The following is a 20917-nucleotide window of genomic DNA, read 5'->3' as shown; positions in this document are numbered from 1 at the left end:
GATATGGAGGTAAACTGGCGGATCCAGTGAGATCTAAAGGGGACCTGTATGTTCCAATCAGAAAATTGGTTGGATGAATCAATCAAGCTCAAATTTGCCAGTGGATGTGTTCCTTTGTACTAGGCCATAGACAAAACTAAAATGTTTACAGAGACCCTTCTCCTCCGTCAACCTGTGTCTCAGTCTCTTCTAACTTTCCCCCACTTCAACCAAAAACAGCTAAAAACGTTTACTGAAATTGGGCTTTAGATTTAAAGGTTTTGTTTCAAAAGCAGATAATAATATTATGAACCAGATTTTTTTTGATTGATCTACCCTTTGTAATTGATTGTTTACTATTAAAGGTAGTATATATTGGTGCTGCATTACATAACAACACAAAACACATGCATCCCATGGCAACAAGATATCAGCTATGAACACAATGCCATTCAATATGTTTGTACATGTATTAAATTCCAGGATGGAGCAGCTGGAGTTTTAGGAGTTCCTTTTGGCTTTCCCTGTGAGTGCCAAGATTCCTTTTGGACGTTTTCCACTTTCCAAGCAGAGATGTGACCCTCAGTGTTCCATCTACAGCATTTGTACAAACAGTGCTGAATGAATCTTGACCTATGCACTGACAGATGACAGCAGATGGCTATTGCACGTAGGTTTATGGCAATATCATATGGCGGACACGAGAAGAATCACATGGTTTGTGTCCAAATGTCCATGGGAGGTGTCTGGACATCACAATACTGTCCATGAGTGCCAGGTACATCCTAAATGCTAGCCATAAACTTGTAGCCTTTTGGGAGGGTTGCATCATTTTCTAGGAAACTAAAAGTGGAGATCTGCATGTTGCAATTCAAAATCACAGCCAGACATTGAAAGCCAATCGGTGTCATGAGTGTGGTGTTAAAACATGATCTCTTCAATTTTGTTTACAGGTTATATAAATCTTTCCTAATCTGGCCTAGTAGGGTTTAAAGCAGAGGACGGTCATGTTATGTAATCTGTTAAAATTATGTTTTAAAATGTTACTGGGCAAGCTCCTAAAAAGGTATCTCACAATGTTTACAGATTTATATATATATATTTGTAGAATTGTACACAAAGACACATCAAAAGTGTTTTCTATTAACATTAACAACATTTAGAGTGGAACTGAAGTCAAAAGATTATTATTTGATGTGTTTGATATAGAAGTGTAAATTGTGTGTTTTTGTCTTGGATTGTACCAAAGCATTTCCTAGTATTTGAGGATGCCTGGCACTCCTATACCTACACCCTTAGCTGTAAGATCTAGGGCACTGCTGGAAGACCTGGAATGATTTTTGGGGTGTTACTACTATGTCAGTCACTATTCCCTTAGGAAGCAGAACTTGGCCTCTACGAAGATGACTGCTCCCAAAAACCGACAATGCATCTCCAGCTATCCAAATAACTGCAGCAATGGAACCAGATGTTTGGTATGACAGCGATTTGTTAATTGCATTATAAAAGTTATCTGAATCCTCTATGTATCCAGCAGGAACATCAGTTGCTCCAGATACCTGGGGCATGGTACATGGTATGAAAAACACAGTCATGCAACTTTAGCTTCCTCACAAAGGTTTTTTTTTTTTCTACATCATTCACTTCATAAATGTTTGGAGCTTGTGACTTGAAAGGAATGAAAGCTTGGAAATTACCACTACGTTGAGAGATATTCCACATCCACATATCCTACATAATATGTGGACATGGAAAATCTGTACTACGTCCACATATTTATTTACTTTATTTTAATATGGTGATTCACAGTAAAGGTGCGTACACACTTCCAATTTTTATCGTTCCAATCAAACGACGAACGATCGATTGGGCAAAAAATCGTTCGTAAAAAAGTAACCAACGGCGCCGACGAACGAGGAAACTCGTTGGAGACGAACGACCGGACCGGCGGATCGGATTGGACGACGATCGTTGAACATCGTTCGTGTGTACGGTCGTTCGTTGATCGTCCATGTTCAGAGCATGCGTGATGAACGAACGTCCGTTCACTTTCCTGTCGTGCACATAGTTCCTCTATCGCTTAAACGATCGTATCTATTGTGTGTACAATATCTACGAACGATCGTGTCGTTACCTCTATGTGCAGGATCGGTGCTATACGATCGTTCGTATATATCGTGCAGGAACGTTCGTCGTTCGTTTTCCAACGATAATAATTGGAAGTGTGTACGTAGCTTTAGATTGTCAGAATGGGGTTGACTGTAATATTTTACTGCTCCTCTAGCCCTGTGGCACATAGGCTATGCAGTTTGTCAAATACTGAGCTATTTGGCATCTCTCACACTGTGCACATACATAGAAAGTTGTGTACTGTTGGTAAGTTAAACTGAACCATGTGCGTAGCATCTTATTTGCTATGGTGTGCCTAAACTAAGCAAATATGACCAATTGTTCTGTCGAGCAGACAAAACTACAGTATAGCCTCCCCCCTCAATGATGAACAGTGACTATTGCAGTAAATGTTTAACCTAATGCATTGCAGGGTGTAAAACTATTTGGTATGTGCTTGGTGCCCCATTGTGATTTTCATGGCCTAAAGATGTTTCAGAAACCCAGTTACTAGAGAATATATTTCAAAAGCAATCTTCCCACTAAATTCTATCTGCATTTACATATATTTTAGGCTAGTATTCAAATGAAAAAAATCTTTCTTTTGTAGACATTCATTCAGAAGACCAAAATCTGCTTATAAGATCCATTGTCTTGGATGTGATATCCGCAGCCCCAGCACTCTTAGGGATGTCACTTCTGGATCCCCAGGGTTCCTGTATAGGTTTTTAGGGATTTCTTAAACTTTGGTTGATTGATCTCCAATTTGATTATGGCTGCAGAGGCCAACACCACTTAGTAGGTGTAAAAATAGTGTTTTTGCCATCCGTAAAGGTAGTAATCACTGTAAGAGAGGCTTTTTTTCCACTGACAACCATGTTCAGGGCCTTTTTTCTCATTGACCCCCAATAAATAAATTTAGCCAAAGTTCCACAAGACCAGAAAATTAACCTAAGAGTTCCTCACTGGTAAAAAGGTTGACAAAGGCTGCTCTCTAGTATTCCTTTGTACTCCTTTCTTGGCTTCTGCATAAAAGGTTACGGAGGTAGAAGGGGAGGGCAGAGGGGCTGGGCCATCACAGAGAGTAAATAGACATTGCCGAAGAAGAGAGGGCTATGACCTGCATGTATAGAGAAGAGGAGAATCCACTCTTCTTATTTAGTCAAAAGAGAAGTTTAGAGGCTTTATAGAAAGGAAAACGCCGCAACAAAACATTTAGATATACTTGATTTTTCTGTGCTTTTGGCTGCATGTTTTTTTAAGTTGATGATTGGGTCTCTCTAAAGTAAAACATACAGATTAATCTCCTGACTGAGTGCTGATTCAATCACAATGCCATTGTTATTGTTATCAGCTGACTGGTGTTACTGTTTTTTAACTATCAAATGCAGTAATGTAGTTCACAAATAGGATTACCAGAAAAACTTGTTCTTCCATCCATCAGATATAGCTCTGGCAAACTCATCAACATTCTTGGTTGTTTTTCTCAGGCTCTATCAAACTCATAAACAATATGCCATGACCTAGAAGATATTAAAATACTAATCCTAATGTGATAAATCCATATAAAAGTAGATATTAAAAACACTGAGAGTCGCTGATAATACTAATCTTATATTACATGTCACCTATTCTTATGTCAGTGACAAGTGACAATTGTGGCAATTATTTCCTAAGTCCTGCTTTTGTTTTTTTCCTTCTTCCATACGCAGAGTTCATGTAGTACACATGCCATTCAGATGTATAGTGTCAGTAAAAGCCTGAACATACCGATCAGATGGAACAGCACATGTTCAGGTTCCAATGCTGATTGCATTAGTGGACTGTATAGTATGTTCAGGCATAAGTTATAACAAAAGTAAGATTACACTGGGAACGCATTTTTTGCTCCTTTCGTTCACTTTAAGCTCAGCTTTGAGCTATAGATGAATAGTGATCATTCAGTTGAGGTATAGATTGGAATTCCCAATTCCTCCAATAAACCAGGTATGTTATGGAAATACACAAAGCCAGTGTCAGTTCTAAAGTACTGCAGAAATGCAATTTCTCTGGTTCGAAAGTACAATACCTTCCTTCCTTTTTCAAGTAAGTTTTTCTGAAGCAGTCTTCTAGGAGTTCTGAACCCTTCTTCGATAGTCCCAAATCACGTGCCAAATCACTCAACTCATGCTGATGAAATCCCTTACGAACAGAGTCCTCTTCAATTTCAAACTCTTCATCATTGTTGTCTCCTAGTTCATCACCATAATCATGTTCTTCAAGAGAGGGTAGTGTAATGAAAACCGGCACTGGGATTTCATCTGAATGAGCCACTGGGCGTATAGCTGATGGTAGACTAGGATACTCTATGTTACATTTATTTTTCTTGTTATATCCTGAAGTTTTCACTATACCAAAGTAACAGTCACTGAAATGATCTCCTGGCTCTCGCCAAACCATAGGTATACCAAATGGCATCTTATCATGTGTTCCCCTTGTCCACATCTGTAAACCCTCGACACACTGTTTGCACACCTTATGAGGGGCCCAAGACTTATCTTGATCACCAAGTTTAACTTTAAAATATGCCAAATAGGCTTGCTCCACAAATGTGCTGATGTTTGCCCTTTGACTGGGAATGGTGAAACTGCCACAGATATAACAAAATGAATCAGGGTTGTTTAGGCACTTACGATGAAAAACAGCAGAGCCAGACATGATCTGAAAGAAAGGAACTACATGCGTAAATAGAAAAATACATTTTGCTTATTCACTACGTAAAGCAGCGCACAACCTCTGACCACACTGTCTTACGTGTAAATGAATAGCGTATACAAATCCACGCTACACTAATCTCATTAATATAAGCGGTAGAGAAAAAAACTGACGTGATACAAGAAAACTAACTGCACTTTCATAATTAGCATACCTATTTTAGTGTAAATAAGCTTAAAAATTGAAGTCAACAAAAAGGTTGTTCAAAATTATTCCCCAGTAATATATATGAATATATACAGTACATATTTATAAATATATATATATATATATATATATAAATATATATATATATTTATATTTATTTATATTTATATTACAGTGATCCCCCCAGGCCCTTTTAGCTGGGCGCACCACCTGGCACTTTTCAGTAACTTTTGGGTGGCCACTAAAAAAGTTGGGTCACAATACAGGGGCTGTCACCCGTGTACAGCTTCTTACCATCCAGCTTAAAAAAACCTTTGGGGATGACACTGTATATATATTATAGTTTTTATTGCTCTCTATTCACAATTTACCCTGTCCTGGTGACCATTATGACCAGGACACTAGTCGCACAGAAGGTGAGTAGATTCCTGTTTTGTCTCTCTGATAGGGTTTTGTTCCATTCTCTATTGAAATAAAAACAAAAAGTTTGAAAGTATAAAAATATTAACATTAAGATTTTTCAGATACAGAATTATGTAAATATCTTGAATGAAGAAGTAAGAATCATTTAAGGTTTTCTAAGCTGAGTGATCATTTAGTTCCTTTGAAAGTGTGCAGAGATTACATGTAAGAGACAGGACAGTGAGGATGTGATGTGCATTCCTGACTCATGCTTACTGCACACTTTGTATGCTGAATCATGTTTGGATGATGATGTGGGCTGACTGACTTGTCACAGTGCAAGGTGACTGTATTATATTTGTAAGGAAAACATATTACTATGGTACTTTATCATATTGTACTGGGTTCTGTTTGTTGCCTATATAGGATATACAGTTTATTTTACAAAATATAATCCTATGGAATTCTCTGGAAACTGAAACAGTCAGTAAACCAGTAACTGGTGTGAGTTTAACAGTTCCTAAGCCAATATGGATTATTGGAACAATACACACAAGATTCAGAAGTAAACACTAGCAGGGTACTGATGTGCTTGTAGAGGTCTCAAATGACTTGAAAGATAGTCAATAAAATGCAGAAAATCTGACATCATGCAAGTATAGAGTTTTATTGGCTCAAGTTTCAAGTCAATATAAGTTCTATATAATTTGCAAAAAAGTACATTTTTCTGCATTTCATTGGTAATCTCAATTATTGTCTCCTTGGTAGTTAGATGTCATTTCTGAACCTCATTGACACCTCCACTTATGACCCCTGGGTAGGTAGATCCAGTAGAAACCTCTACATAATGAGGACATCTGTAGAAGCTGTAATGCAGTGGTCACCAAACTTTCAGACCTCACAGACCAGTTCTGAGCCTGCAATGTGAACGTGGGTGGGTTGTGTCCATAAGGGAGACATGGTCCGCGGCTCTGGCTGGTGCCAGAGCTAAGGACTACCAAAATTTTCGTGCAGACCATCAGTTGGCGACTGTTGCTTTAATGGGCATAATGGTCCTGATTTATTAAAGTTCCCCAAGACTGGAGAGAATACACTTTCATCTGTGAAGCTGGGCAATCCAGCAAACCTGGAATGGATTTCCTAAACGTCATTAGCTAGTTGTTAGGAAATGTTTTCAATCCTGGACCAGATCCATTCCAGATTTGCTGGATCACCCAGCTTCAGTGATGAAAGTGTATTCTCTGCAGCCTTGGAGAACTTTAATAAATCAGGGCCAATAAGTCATGGTGTAATGGGCACAGAGACCTATAATCACAATACTGAAATCCTAACCTAAAGAAAAAAGTCATACCGACCGTTTTGTGCTACCTTTGGCTTCTGTGTATGATATGTAGGTACACTAGAGCAGTGCTTCATAAACTGAGTTCCTGGTTCACTGGCATGCAAGATCTAATTATTATAAATAATATGTTCCTTAAACTAATGCAGCTGTCATAGATCTAGAAATTGTCGTCTACCTGCAGATGCCTCCTGGTTGTCAAGTCCTGGGGTAAAATACCTTGAAATAAAATTGCATTTGGTGGCGCTACACTTGGGCCAAGATAAGCCACTATTAGATGTCCTTGCAAAGAAAAACTTTCCAGAAACATTCCCCTTTACAAATTTAATTGTCAGTCTCATTCCATAAAGAGACCTATTAGCTGGAATGCAATGGCACTTCCAGGGATACAGAGGTTGCCTAGAAAGCTATTTTGTTCAAGTTGTTTGCCAGTGAGAGCTAAGGCAACAGATGATCCTGCTATGAGACAAAATCACAGGGTGAAAATATTTCTAGGTTCAAAGTGTCAAAGGGCAAAGCAGTGAATGTATATTCCATTCTATAGAGGATAAAGGTGATTTTTTTTATTTCCTATTCACTTTGTGTTTTATTATTTTTTGATTGGGCATCGGGTAGGGGTTAAGGTGCACTGGTGCATCCTTGTGTGTCCATGGGGAACGGGGCTTACCTTAAATGCGAATCTGTTCCTAATATTAATTATATATAGTCATAAATACTACATATTTTGTATGTTCCAAGTTGGGAGCTTAGATAATTTAGAGTAAGGGACCAGCATCTAAAAAAAGTTGCTTCGATATAGTAGTGTGCTTTCACATAAATTCAACAAAAACCACCGACATATTGGAATGATTGTTTAGAAGCAATGCTGGGGATTTTTTCTTTGACATGTCATGACATGAACTTGGTCTGCTTTGTAAAAACCTCACATTTCACTCAATGTATGTAAAACGTGGTCACTAAGGACTATTTATAAAAACAGGAAATCAGACATTCACTTGTGGGAATGTCAGATTCTCTGTTTTAAAAAGATAGAGCTCTACGTTGGATAAGTCATACATTGAAGCATTTTTACATGGGATATGGGAGGGTGTCCGTTTAATCTATGACTTACCCCTGGTATTATAATAAATTAAGTTTAGTTAGATTAAATAAGTTAGACTGTTGTAAATGAATTTACTAATACAGACCAACAATATAACCAGTAAAACATTCCAAAAATAATGATGAAATGCAAGAGGGGGCCGAAACAAAAAAATATCTGATTACAAAAAAGAAAACTGTTGAGAAACATCACTTTAGGCAGTTGGATTTGTGAGGCTCTGATGCAACTCTGCATAGTTTTGTATCATAACAAAGTAGATTGATTACAGTTCTCAGTTGCTTTGGAACTAAGCCATGTCCACATTCAAACCTATCAAGTATACCCTACTAAGAATGCAGGCATCAAATGCAAACATAGAAGGGAAGTCAGCAAGTTCAACCTTAAAAAATGTATAGGTTAAAGACTAGATGTATTTAAAGCAGAACCCTATACAAACATATACAAAGCTGGTAGGCATAATTGGGAGCTGTTTTTCCTTTGTAATCTTGTCCAGCCTGTCCTGAGATTTGCACAACCCTGTCAAACAGCTAGTTGGCCTCACTTATTTTACAATATAACTTGGACCTCTCCCTGCCGCAGCCTGTGATTAGGCAGTTAAAGGGCAGGAGCAGAATAATACAGTTGTTATTATTATTCAGTTTTTGACAGTACATGTGCTTGCAGCGGAGCCTGTTTGGCTCAAAGTACTGACTGTCTTTATTCCAGTCTCCAGTATTATTATTAATATTATTATTATTATTATTATTATTATTAATAAACAGGCTTTATATAGCACCAACATATTTTGCAGTGCTGTACATTAAATAGGGGTTGCAAATGACAGTCGAATACAGACAGTGACACAAGAGGAGAGGACCCTGCCCCGAAGAGCTTACAATCTAGTACATTGGGTTATATGAGACTGGTATTAAAATAGATTTAGATCCTTACATTGATTTAATTTTATACATTTATAGACTTTAATGAACACAGAACTGCACTTAGAATTTTCTCACATCTACCTGTAGATTAAAGGCTATGGGCCTGATTTAAAATGTCTCCAAGACCAGAGAAGATAGATTATCACGGGAGAATCTGGGTGATCCAGCAAACCTGGAATGGATTTGGTCAAGAATTTAAAACATTTGCCAACTAATAGCAAACGATTTTTAAGAAATCCATTTCAGGTTTGTTAGATCACCCAGTTTCCCCCATAATATTCTATGTTACCCAGTCTTAGAAAGCTTTGATAAACCAGGCCCAATGGGTGACTATACATACCAAATCTACAGGCAAGCCAGTTTAAAAGGAATAATTATAGTAGTTGGGACAGGTTTTCTAACTTCACCAGTCACTGCTTTTTTAGCAGGGGTTCTAAAACTGTTCATTAATTGTTCCCCTTCCTGACCCTATATAGATTGTAACAAGACAAGATGTCCTGGTGCAAATCCTGCAAGGGTATGGTGCACTACTACAAACCTTGGTGTAGGTTGTGTAGGACTAGATTCAAATTCTCAAACTTCTTCTATAAGGTGCCACTTTTATTGATTTTAGTAAAGCAGTTCTCAAACCCACTATAGCCTACAATTCATCTAAAAATTAAGCAGCAAGAAGATACATACCGTATGACATATGGCTAACATTGCATAACAGTATGATAGTGATCAAAAGCATGTTATGTCTGGTAAGGACATTAGTGCTGATACTGTATTATGTTATGTTCATACATGATATCATGTTATGTTAATGCAACGCAAATATTAGTTATTTCTCCACCCTAATAGGAATGTACTTATGCAATCAGTTTACTTGACCCAGTAACTATTGAAAAGTTAATTGAGGAATATGAGGCTTTGTTATATAAGAAACGCTGGTCACAAGCTTTATATCACATTGCAGCAGACATTCCACAGAAGAAAACAACATTTCCATTCTAGAGCCAAGATCTAATAGTGTTATCATTCTCTTATGCTGCCAAAACTTACTAAACAGAGGGAGGAAATGTCATTTGAACCTTAGGCTAGGGCAGTGACATTTCTATGAGAACCAAAAGACATCTTTGATTATGTTAACAAATAATTCTAAATAAGCCTGCAAGGATAAACTCATAAGAAATGCTTTTGTTTGGTGTACTACCAATTTGGTTACTTGTGATTTATAGAACATAGACCTTAAAGCGTACCTAATTTTCACTTTCACTCACTTTCACTCAAAAGGGTAGAGAACCCTTTTATGTAGGGTAAACATTTTCTTTTTTTTTGTTTGTTTTTTTAGGTGCAACACCCCTTTTTTTAATGGGAGAAGGATCCTTTTTGCTCGAAGAGAAAAATTTGCCGAGAACCAGTCAGAGATGACAAAGATGGCGGCGCCTGGAGCGCCGGCTCTGGTACGAATGTCGGGACGACGTGGGACCAGATGCTGGACACCTCCAGAGTGATCGGTCTGCCCTGCAGGATTGAAGGTAAGTGTGGAGCGCCTGGAGTGTCCTCCCTGGGGCGACGCGGGACCAGATGGCCGACACCCCCAGGGTCATCGGTCTGTTCTGCGGGATTGAAGGTATGTGTGGAGCGCCTGGAGCGCCAGCCCTGGGACGAATGTCAGGACGACGCGGGACCAGATGCTGAACACTCTCGGAGTGATCAATCTGCCCTGCAGGATTGAAGGTAGGTGTGGAGCGCCTGGAGCGCCGGCCCTGGGACGAATGTTGGGACGACGTGGGACCAGATAGCCGACACCCCCGGGGTCATCGGTCTGTTCTGCGGGATTGAAGGTAAGTGTGGAGCGCCTGGAGCGACGGCCTGGGACGAATGTCGGGATGCGGGAAGACACGACCAGATGCGGGATTGAAGGTAAGTGTGTTTTGTTTTGTTGGGTATAGTTCCTCATGTGCAGTGAGATTGGCAAATTTTTTTTTTCATCCTACATCATCGGATCTCGCACCTGGGTCAGGTGATGTGGGACGAAGAATCAGTCAGAGATGACAAAGATGGTGGCGCCTGGAGCGCCGGCTCTGGGACGAAAGTTGGGACGACGTGGGACCAGATGCCGGACACCTCCAGAGTGACACCTCCAGAGTGATCGGTCTGCCCTGCGGGATTGTAGGTAAGTGTGGAGCGCCTGGAGCGCCGGCCCTGGGATGAATGTCAGGACAACGGGACCAGAAGTGGGATTGAAGGTAAGTGTGTTTTGTTTTTGTTTTTTTTGTTTTTTTGAGTTTATTTCCTCTTTAAGAATTGCCATTAAAATCAATATCATGAGTAAATTTCCCACCTCCCCATGTATCATAAAACAGAAAAAAGACACAACCCAAGCTAGTGGGGTAGAATTGCTCACCGAATAAAAGAGATTGCTACCAACGAGAGTTTAAGTGGTAACGAAATCCTTGAAAACACCTGAACTGCATTGACCTATGGGACTTCTGTCAGTTTTTACCTACAACAAAAAAACTACAAAATCCTCACTAGGTGGTACAGGAACCCAGTTGCGCTGAACCATATGTTTCATGACACTTGTTGGCATTGTGGGAAAGAGAGAGGAACATACCTGCCCAGTTATCCAGCCCTATTGGAAAGAGATCTTTTCTGTATGCTCGGAACTATATGATCAGCATTTAACACTCACGCCCAATATAGCATTATTGTCACTACTCCCGGGCTTTTTAGGGGCTCAGAAAAAACTATTGTATGGACCCCTGTTCTCAACTGCCAGACAGCTTATTCCGTTATATTTAAAGCAGACTCCCCCTTTTCTCTCTTTGTGTTGCTTGGGTTAACAAGTTTCTTATGACTGTACTGTTGGTATTTTACCTTGAAAATGCAAATAAAAATAGATTTACCAATAAAACATCAAAACATTTATTGAAAACCTTTTTTAAAAAAAATTACAAACGATTACAACATGAACATTCAATTAGACTTATTGAGTTTTAAATAAAGTACATGTTCTCAAGGGCAAGATTCCTTGAAATGTAGCAAAGGAGATAGATATTGACTAAACCCGACGCGTTTTGCAGGAGAGGACAGCACTCTTCTTCAAGGGAGAATATCACAGTACTATTTCAGAAATCATTGTGACCTTTAAACTACACTAAAAATTACACTTAGAGAAAAAGTTGGTGATAGTAACCACCAGACTATACCATAGCATTCTATCATTTAGTGCAGGTAAAACTTGAGGCATGTATCCTTGCAGTAAAAACCACCAAATATGTTGATTTGAAAAATAATGTACATAAAATTCTACCCAAAAATTGGTAGGCTAAGTTTGATGGAAACTGGAGCTCAGACTGAGTGAGGGAACATGCAGCTCTCATAAACCTGCAGAGTCCTTCTGAGTATGGGAGCCACAGGGTTTTGGTGGATTGTATGAAAGCTGCATATTTCCCAGTCTGTCTGAGCTCCAGATTCCATCAAATGAGCAATCAGGTGGTTAGAAGAGGTGAGCAAGCTTCAGCACAAGTGGAGCAGGTTTATGGGGGCTGCTATAAGTATGTATAGGCACAGGGGCGGACATAGGGCAGTGCAAAATGTACCACTGTACAAGGGCCATCTCCTCAGCCAACAGGGGCCCCATATCAATTCAGTGCAAAGGCCCCAAGTAAGTCCTGCACAGGGGCCCATTGTTGATTATAGACACCACTGTATCTCTTGATGCCTAAACATTGTAACTGTTTTTGTGAAAAGTTGCTTTGAAAAAATATGTCTGCAAGTATTATTTAGTTGGTGAAACATCTAAATATACTGTAGAACAGTATTTTTCCATAAAGCCTGGACAGTGAAAAAACAAGAGCAAGGGAGGGGCTTATGGGGGGGGGGGGTCACAAATAAATTATGCTCCATAAATAACTGCTGCTACCCCAATTCATCTCTAAATGTTTTAGACTTTATTGTGGTGGACATAAGGAATCAATTCAGGTGTTCTAGCAAAGATATGTTCTGATAATGTTTTATAGTATAAAATAAGTTATGAGAGGGTTAAGAATTATGTGGGGAGTGGGGGGGACTTGTAGGATCGGTGGCTTCTGCTGGTATGTAAATCTTCAACATGTTCTAACTGCAAACCGCATCTCTTCCGGAACAACTATATTAAAAGCATCAGAGAGATTTGGGTACGGGGACATTAAACAAATATTTTTTTTTGCTTTGTGAGGTATGCTTAAAAAACAAGTTTAGTTGTTGTTCCTTATGTGATTCTTATATATTAAATCCAGAACCATGGCAAAGGAACTACATAGAAAATCACAGGCTAGATATTGCTAGATAGTGACCTACTATTCAGTATGTACAACTGTATGCAGAAATAACATTGTCCAGTGGACCTTAAAAGGATCTGACTGCTTTCTAACCCCCAAACAATGTTGGTTTCTTTATGTGCTTACCATTTTATAAGGGTTGTGAATTGCATTTCCTTTGCTACCCTGGCTCTAATACCCTATAATTGTAGGGCTGCCATAAGATACTGCCTTTTCCCTTTTTTTTACCCCTGAGAAACCTTTGAAATTATGTTCAGATCCTGGCAAACCCTTGCTAAAGCCACTTTAATGGGGGTCAGTGGGAAAAGCCTTGTACATGAGTAGCTAGTGTAAATAATGCTCCCTTAGAATGCCCCCACTATAGATAATTTAAAAGATCATAATGTCATGCAGCTGGCCCTTCCACATGGCTTTGGCCCTGGAACTAGGAAGGCATCACCAAATATGAGGACAGTCAATCACAGTTAATGGAACCTCTAGCAATCTCTGGAGGAACCCTGGGATTCCATGAAATCCTGGCTGAGGATGACTATACTAGTCATCTGATGTCTCTGGTGAGACTGATAGGGATTCTGATATCACATCCAAGTGGATAGACTGATCACACGGTGTCAGTACAACCGGTTTGCTAACTCATCAGCATTACCAAACAAGAATAAAAGGGGGTTGAACATCCACTACATGCCATAGAGTGTCACCCATTCTACATTATCATTTTCCTAATTTTGCAATTGGTGTGGGCACCATGAAGTGTCTTTATGTGCCTAATTTATCTTTTAGAATGTTCCTGGAACCAGAACCATGGAATGCTTAAATATACAAATACTTTTTAGTGGCTTAACTCCTGTTGATCTGTTGATGGGCACCTCACTGACTTCAAGTAGCAGTTTTTTGCAATGATCTCAATCACGTTTGTATGCAGAGTGGTATGTTTTTAATTGACTGGATATATAAAAGGTAGAAAAATTAAACTAAGTATGGCACACTATTCGTCCATATATATAAATGTATACATATGCACATATCACCTTCCTATACAGATGCATGTTGTTAGTTTGTGGCTGAAAGGTTAAGTTGTTTTTCATTATCAAACTTTTCAAGTAGGAGGGTTGGCTTTCTTCCATCCTCAGAGTACATAGCAGTGCCTGATACTTTATCAACGAACTGGCAATGAATGCACACACATTTGCCAGTGTACGCCCCTCAAGAAAGACCTCTGTGTTTTTGGTTATGCTTGGTTGGCTGGATTGAAGAATTCCAAGGCAAACGCCTGCCAGCCTACTGAGCCAAACAATCCTGCTATTTTACTGGATGGTGGCCAAATGTCCTCCCCAGGATAGAGAGATGGAATTGGCTAACTTTATATAATAAATCTGCTCGTGACATTTCACATGTCGACATTTTAAAGAGAAACAGCTTGTTTTTCAAGCTGCAAAAGTTTAATAGGCATTACAGAAAACGATGACATTGTGGCTTTTAAGAGTATGTATTTTAGAATCAATACTGTCAGCAACAGTTAAAATAATCCAAATTTTTCAATAGGAAGAATATGAATATGTAACCCTAGACTGAGTTTTGCCTGCCAAATTTATATTGCCCCAGGCTTCATCTGAGTTGGTAATATTGTGCCAGCTTTTACTAGATCCAAATCCATATGTGTCACTTTTCTTCTCAACTTTAAGTCCGATGTGTAGATCTGTATAGCCCAAGGCAACTAATATTTTTTATTATTAGGAAAAGTGTTTATAACACATTGAAAAATGCACATTTATTTTTTTAGAAGCATCAATTTAAAGAATAGCACCAATGCTGAGGCTAGGAGAAATTATATTTTTTCATGCTCTAAGTACCTGATAGAATCTGGCTGTAATAGACAATGCAGGACTTTTATTAATTTATTATGAAAATGTGCCACATGTAATCACTTTACAGTAGTATAGATTTTATTTTTGCTTGATTAAAATAGAACTTCATCCAAATACCCCACCCTTCAACTTTTTATTAATAAAACATTCTGTTACAAATCTTTTTTCTGGTGTCAAAACCGCTTCATCAATTTATTTCAGCTGCGTGGGGGGTTATCCTCCAGAAGACATTACTGTGAGCCCAGGCTGCGTTATGATGCATCCTATAAAGAAGTGTCTAACCTTTACTGGGAAAAATATGGAAACTGCCATTGTTGATCTCTATTTCTGCAAAAAATGTAATAATGAATAAATGTTAATTCTCTGCAGTGGCTGTAAAGCAGTAAAAACGTTTACAACACAAGGCTAAAGTTATCTGCACAATAACCATTCTGCTACTTAAAAATAAAAATAATAATAAAACAAACACTGTATGTTTATAAAGGACAGAATTAGGCATTACAAATTTGTTCTTTGCTGTGCCACCTTCCAAAGCTGACGCAGCATAGCAGGACTGGATTATAGAAAGGAGAGTCAGACCATATGACAAATTCACAGTGCTGTTTATATTTGTTCCTCCCTATTCTTTGACTATGATTTCTTTCTTTGTACACCATGGAAAACTCTGTAGGAACTTCCTCTGGATGTGTGCACTTTCCTGCAGCAGCTGAATAACCTAGTTTTGCTGCAGTAATTAGAACAAAGCATGGTTCACATTTGCATGCACGGTACTGTACCGCATGGTAATGCACTTTAGAGGCTTGCAGTTTTATCATATTTGCATGTTCTGCTGTGTGGTAGGGAGCCCATTCATTTGAATAGAACACCCCACATCACACACGTGAATAGTGCAGCTGCATAAATGTGAATGTGAATAATGCACTGTACATTAGTTTATCTAGCTGGTATAGCTACATCTTGCTAATTAAGTGAAAGCAGGGCATTGAAAAATAAGTGTTTTTAGCTGACTGACTTTGTGCTAATATTATTGACTGGAATGCAACTTTGTGATCATCTACTAAAAAAGTGTTGCAGTCAGAGGGAGCCAGGCAATTACCATTTTCAAAAGGAAGATAGCCATGGCAGTCTGCATAGTTTTTTTTTCTTAACCTTGTCACATGAATGAACAAATGGCACTATGATATAAACACACATAAGCATTATTCACAGTAAGAGGAACAGTTTACTGGCACCGAATATAAAATTACTTTTTTTGTGGGAGTTATAGGCAGTGCTGATAACCCATATGATTTCACTGTTAGTAGATAAGCCTTTCCAAGCACAGTTGTAACCTTTAAATGGCTTCCAGCTTTGAAGCTGTAAATAGCCAAAAAAATATCCAGCAAGCACTCAGCTCAAATGGACTACTAAATCGTATCAATAGAACTCACTAAGCAATATTTGTATCTATGACTACTATATCATATAATCCACAATAAAACTGTAGATAATAATACAGTATGAGTTTTGCTAAATGATGATGACATGTGCAAAAGTGTGTGCACCATTCCTGGCAGTTGTACTGTGCAGCAATGCAAGTTTATTGAGAATATATAGCACCGCATATCACAGATTCTGCACAGATTGTGTGAATGGGCCCTAAGGTATACCTAAACTCCAGAACAAACATTGGATATATCACCAGTACTCAGATAAGCTCTTTTTATTAATTTTCTTTTTAAGGACATTTATTAAAATTTCTGCAAGTACAAAAATAATAGCTGTTGATTCTGTCAAAAATCTTGACAGATCTGCCAAAAATTCCAAATAACTTTCTGTGGAATGATCTGAAAACTTAACTAATGTTTTTATGCTTTCTTGTCTATGTTCTACAACATCCATATACATGATGGAAATGAGGAGAAGGAAGGGAATCTGTAATGAGGACTACAGTGAAAATGATGCTGTATGTACCATAGATACAGCTTTGGGTGACAACCCGAGTTAGGGTTGTCACCCAAAATACTGGAAGTGTACTGTTAGCAGGATCGTCAAGTAAAAATAAGTTAAAGAAAGCTTGAAAATGGAAACTAATGGTTATGACATCTAAGTCTGGTAAGCTGCACTAATTTTTATATACTTTAAAGTTTGCTTCTGCAAACCACTACTCCTTATTCTCTGCCTATTGCAGAAGTTTTTGCATAGAAAACTTAACTGACGCAATGAAAACTTAGTGTGATCAGCTGCTGCATGACTTCTGTAATGTTAATAGTGAAAGTTGCAAAAGAAACATAATTTATGATAGTGTTAGTTGCTTTCTATATGACTATTTTGTGGCTTATGACTACTGCAGGATCCTAGATTTTATTAACTGTTACTTGCCTCAAATCTCTCCTAGTAAATCAGTACCTAGTGCAGGTACTGGAAAATATCACCTATGTAGTTCATCCTTATACTAAACTGCTGTCTATCCAAGTAAATGACAAGAAATATTATTAGTTACAGTTACACACTTGTTTATTAGCATTTGTCAACCTTCTGCCCACATTGTGAATGGACTGGGACTTTCTTCTTTATTCTTTTGTCAGAGACCCAGCAGACAGGTATCAGGTGAGTATGGATGAATCACACCTGTCTACAGCGATGAGAAGCAGATGACTGGCCAAGGGTGACACATGTTAACTCATTCAAGGAAGTGAGATTATTATGAAACGTGTATCTAAATATAAAACATGGGCTGATGTCTAAAGGTTTCTGAAGTTATCTGATTAAAGTAAATAAAACTGAAAATAACGGAATGAAACTCCAGTTCGGTATATATATATATATATATATATATATATACACATATACAAATTCTGTCTTTTCCCCTTCCTGGTTTCAATCTTTGGCTGGGCCAAGATGACATTCACTTATTCCTACCAGCTGCAAGGGAAGCCGGGATGTCCCATGCTGAACTGCACTTGTGCAACACAGCGATCAGGCAGGGAAGTGTTTTTTTGCAGAGGGACTGTCCCTTTCTTTAATAAAGATCTGCCAGGAACAGAACATCATAAATCATTATTATTATTATTATTTATACATTAAACATGGACCCTCTCCTCACCAACATAGCTTTTGAGGCATTGTACTGATAACTAACGAAAGAGTAAACAAACTCATAACCCTTTGGCTGTGAGCTTATATAAATATGTTGGAGCATTCTTTGTTATAAATCTATAGGAGAAAACTATATTAGAGGAGTATCTACTAATTCCCACCATCTTTTGAAAATATTGTTTGTGTGCCTACCTAAAAAAAACTGCTGATTGGAGAGCTCTAGGGGGGATGTCAGATCTGTACAGAGAGACCACTGCTTCTACACAGAGAACAAGAAGAGTCCTTTTCTTCAGCATGCTGGTAGTGGACAGGTATTTCTAATAAGGCTATGGCTGCTTTCTGTAGGAAACAACTGTAGGACTTCATACACTGGTTTGATGCATCTGGAACGTATATACCATGTAAACTGAAAGTCAAATTGGGCTTTAAAGCTATTGAATTAAGATTTAGGCAAGGAGACTGGAAATGGCTACCTGGATAGCTTTCTTAAAGTGCATCTAAAGCAACATTTTTTTTGGATTGCACTGAAAACAGCTAGAATCTAATAAATAGAATACTTTTTTTCTGTGGGGCTCCCTCTCACTTGCTATTCTACCAAAGAAATTAAGTAAAAAACAAAAAAAAAAAAAACTATCCCAATGGGACACACAGCAAATAATGTCAGGGTTTAAACTATTACCTACTTTATCCAAACATTAAAACATTTTGGCTTTAAATATATTTCAAACCCTGCTAAAAAACAGAACTGGAGTATGATACATAATTTTATCTTTGGCTTTTCTATGTTAGTTAGTTCATTTCACTAACACATTTAAAAGTGCCTTGTACCTTGTGATCAGAACATTTGGCACAGCACAGATACTATGTCTATCTTAACATTCATTTCCTTCCTTTTGCGCTCTGCAGGCCTGATAACAAGGTTACAGTAGTTTGTTGAACTAAGTACATTTTCCCACCACACCACATCTTGTTCTTTCATGTGTAGATAGAATATTCTAGTTTTTGATGTCTCAGACAAACTGAATTGCAGTTTCCCTGCCTAAAGATTCTATTTTTTTATCTTTTGATCTGCTCTGTGTGTAGATCAGGTGGAGAGTAAGTACAAGTGATGTGATGTGTTTTTTGTATCCATATATCTAACTCTGGTTTCATTGTCTGTGTGATAGGAACATTACCTGTTCGTTTTTCACAGTACTGTAGAATCCAATAACTTGTGGTATGTAAAAAATAATAATGAAACACTGTACAACAGAAAAGAAAATAGCAAAGAATACAAAGACAGACAAAGCAAATTGGTAGAAGCTCAATTAGTGGAGGTTATCTAACACTCCATATAGATCTTGCTATCTATATTCACAGGTTTACATAGTTAGTAACATTTAAGTTAAAATTAAACTTCATGTTCCATGTAAAACAACAATCATTTTTTTTAAGTTTTAGGATAAGTTAGAGCCTCAGTTAAGTTATATTTCATTTTTTTCCGGAATGCCCCTCTGCAATGTTTGTATTGGCTGCTGCTCCATTCCTCTGTATTCTTAATCCTGTTTAACTTTTGTATCCGTTGGTATTTGAGTTTACACATGGATGACGATGTTATAATTATTTTTGCAACAAGCAGCACGGTGGCTCAGTGGTTAGGACTCTGGTATTTGCAGTACTAGGTTCCAGGTTTGAATCTCAGCCAGGACACTATCTGCACTGTTTGCAGGTTCCCCCGTGTTTGTGTGGGTTTCCTCCGGGTACTCCAGTTTCCCACATTCCAAAAAAAATGTTTGGTTAATTGGCTTCTCCCCAAAAATTGACCTTAGACTATATTAATTACATATGACTATGGTAGGGACGTTAGATTTGGAGCCCCTTTGAGGGACAGTTAGTGACATGACTATAGGCTTTGTACAATGCTGTGTAATATGTCAGTGCTATAGAAATTCTGTGTCATAACGATTGGCCACTCAGGTCCCAGGCACTGCATCGTGCTTCAAAGATGCCAAGTGACAGAGTCTCTTATTAAAAGGTTAGCTGTGTAATATACTAATATTCAGTAAACCTGTCCTGCAACCTCTCCAAGCTACACTATACTAACACTTCCCAGGTACTTACCTTAGCTCACAGCCTTCACCAGCATCAAATATGTCTTCATCACTGCACACCCATTGATTTGATTGGAGGGCTTTATGTTAAGTTTGGGGAGCTGCAGCCAGAAAACAGAGGAGGTTATTACCAGCAATAAAAACACAACAGTGGCTCATTCACACTATTGTATGACAGTTACATGTGTTAGTGTGACGGGGTGTCATTTATTCTGAATGGCACTCCAACACTATGCTGACACGGTACATGGTGCATTGGGCAGTCCAATCAGATAAATGGCCGACTGATTTTCTGTTTGGAACACTAGACTGGCTAAACAGAATTACAAATACAAGACATTTTACAAATTAATCTTTCAAATATGCATTTAGTAGTGTTGCTTGAAACAAAAAAAAAAAATATCTGACGTATCAAATGCAACTGAATTTCAAATTTCAACACCAGAATCAATTTTTTTCATGACATGTCAATGAGAGGCATGGTAGGGCTCAGCTAATCTGGCTGCCATCATTCAGCGTCCTACTATACCTATTATTGTCAGGTATAGTAATGTCAGATCAGAATCCAAGTTCTGACTTGGAGGTTGGAATAGCTTGGATCCAAGTTGGAATTGACTAGGATTGTATCTGTTTGACCACTACTAGTATTTATTTGTTATCCCTAAAAGCAGATGGGATGCAAAAGTGAGAGATCTTCAGCAATAGGATGCATGCAAGTGGGGCAGCATGGTGGCTCAGTGGATAGCACCCTGGCCTTTGCAGTACTAGGTCCCAGGTTTGAATCTTGGCCAGCACACTATCTGCATGGAGTTTGTGTGTGTT

The 20917-nt window shown here is 38.3% G+C and overlaps 1 long non-coding RNA gene across 1 annotated transcript; it reads right to left on the bottom strand.

Moving 5' to 3' along the window:
• Window positions 1-15041: 15041 nt before the first annotated feature.
• LOC140339661 (uncharacterized) lies at window positions 15042-20197 on the bottom strand. The gene is made up of 2 exons (XR_011922501.1): window positions 20106-20197; window positions 15042-15254 (listed from the first exon to the last, which is right to left on the bottom strand). It is a non-coding gene; the product is annotated as an uncharacterized lncRNA (long non-coding RNA).
• Between the last annotated feature and the right edge of the window lie 720 nt (window positions 20198-20917).

Source organism: Pyxicephalus adspersus, chromosome 10, assembly GCF_032062135.1.
Source record: "Pyxicephalus adspersus chromosome 10, UCB_Pads_2.0, whole genome shotgun sequence".
Classification (NCBI taxonomy): Eukaryota; Metazoa; Chordata; class Amphibia; order Anura; family Pyxicephalidae; genus Pyxicephalus; species Pyxicephalus adspersus.
Note: the sequence above shows the minus strand (reverse complement) of the source record. Positions and strands in the feature narration are given on the sequence as shown.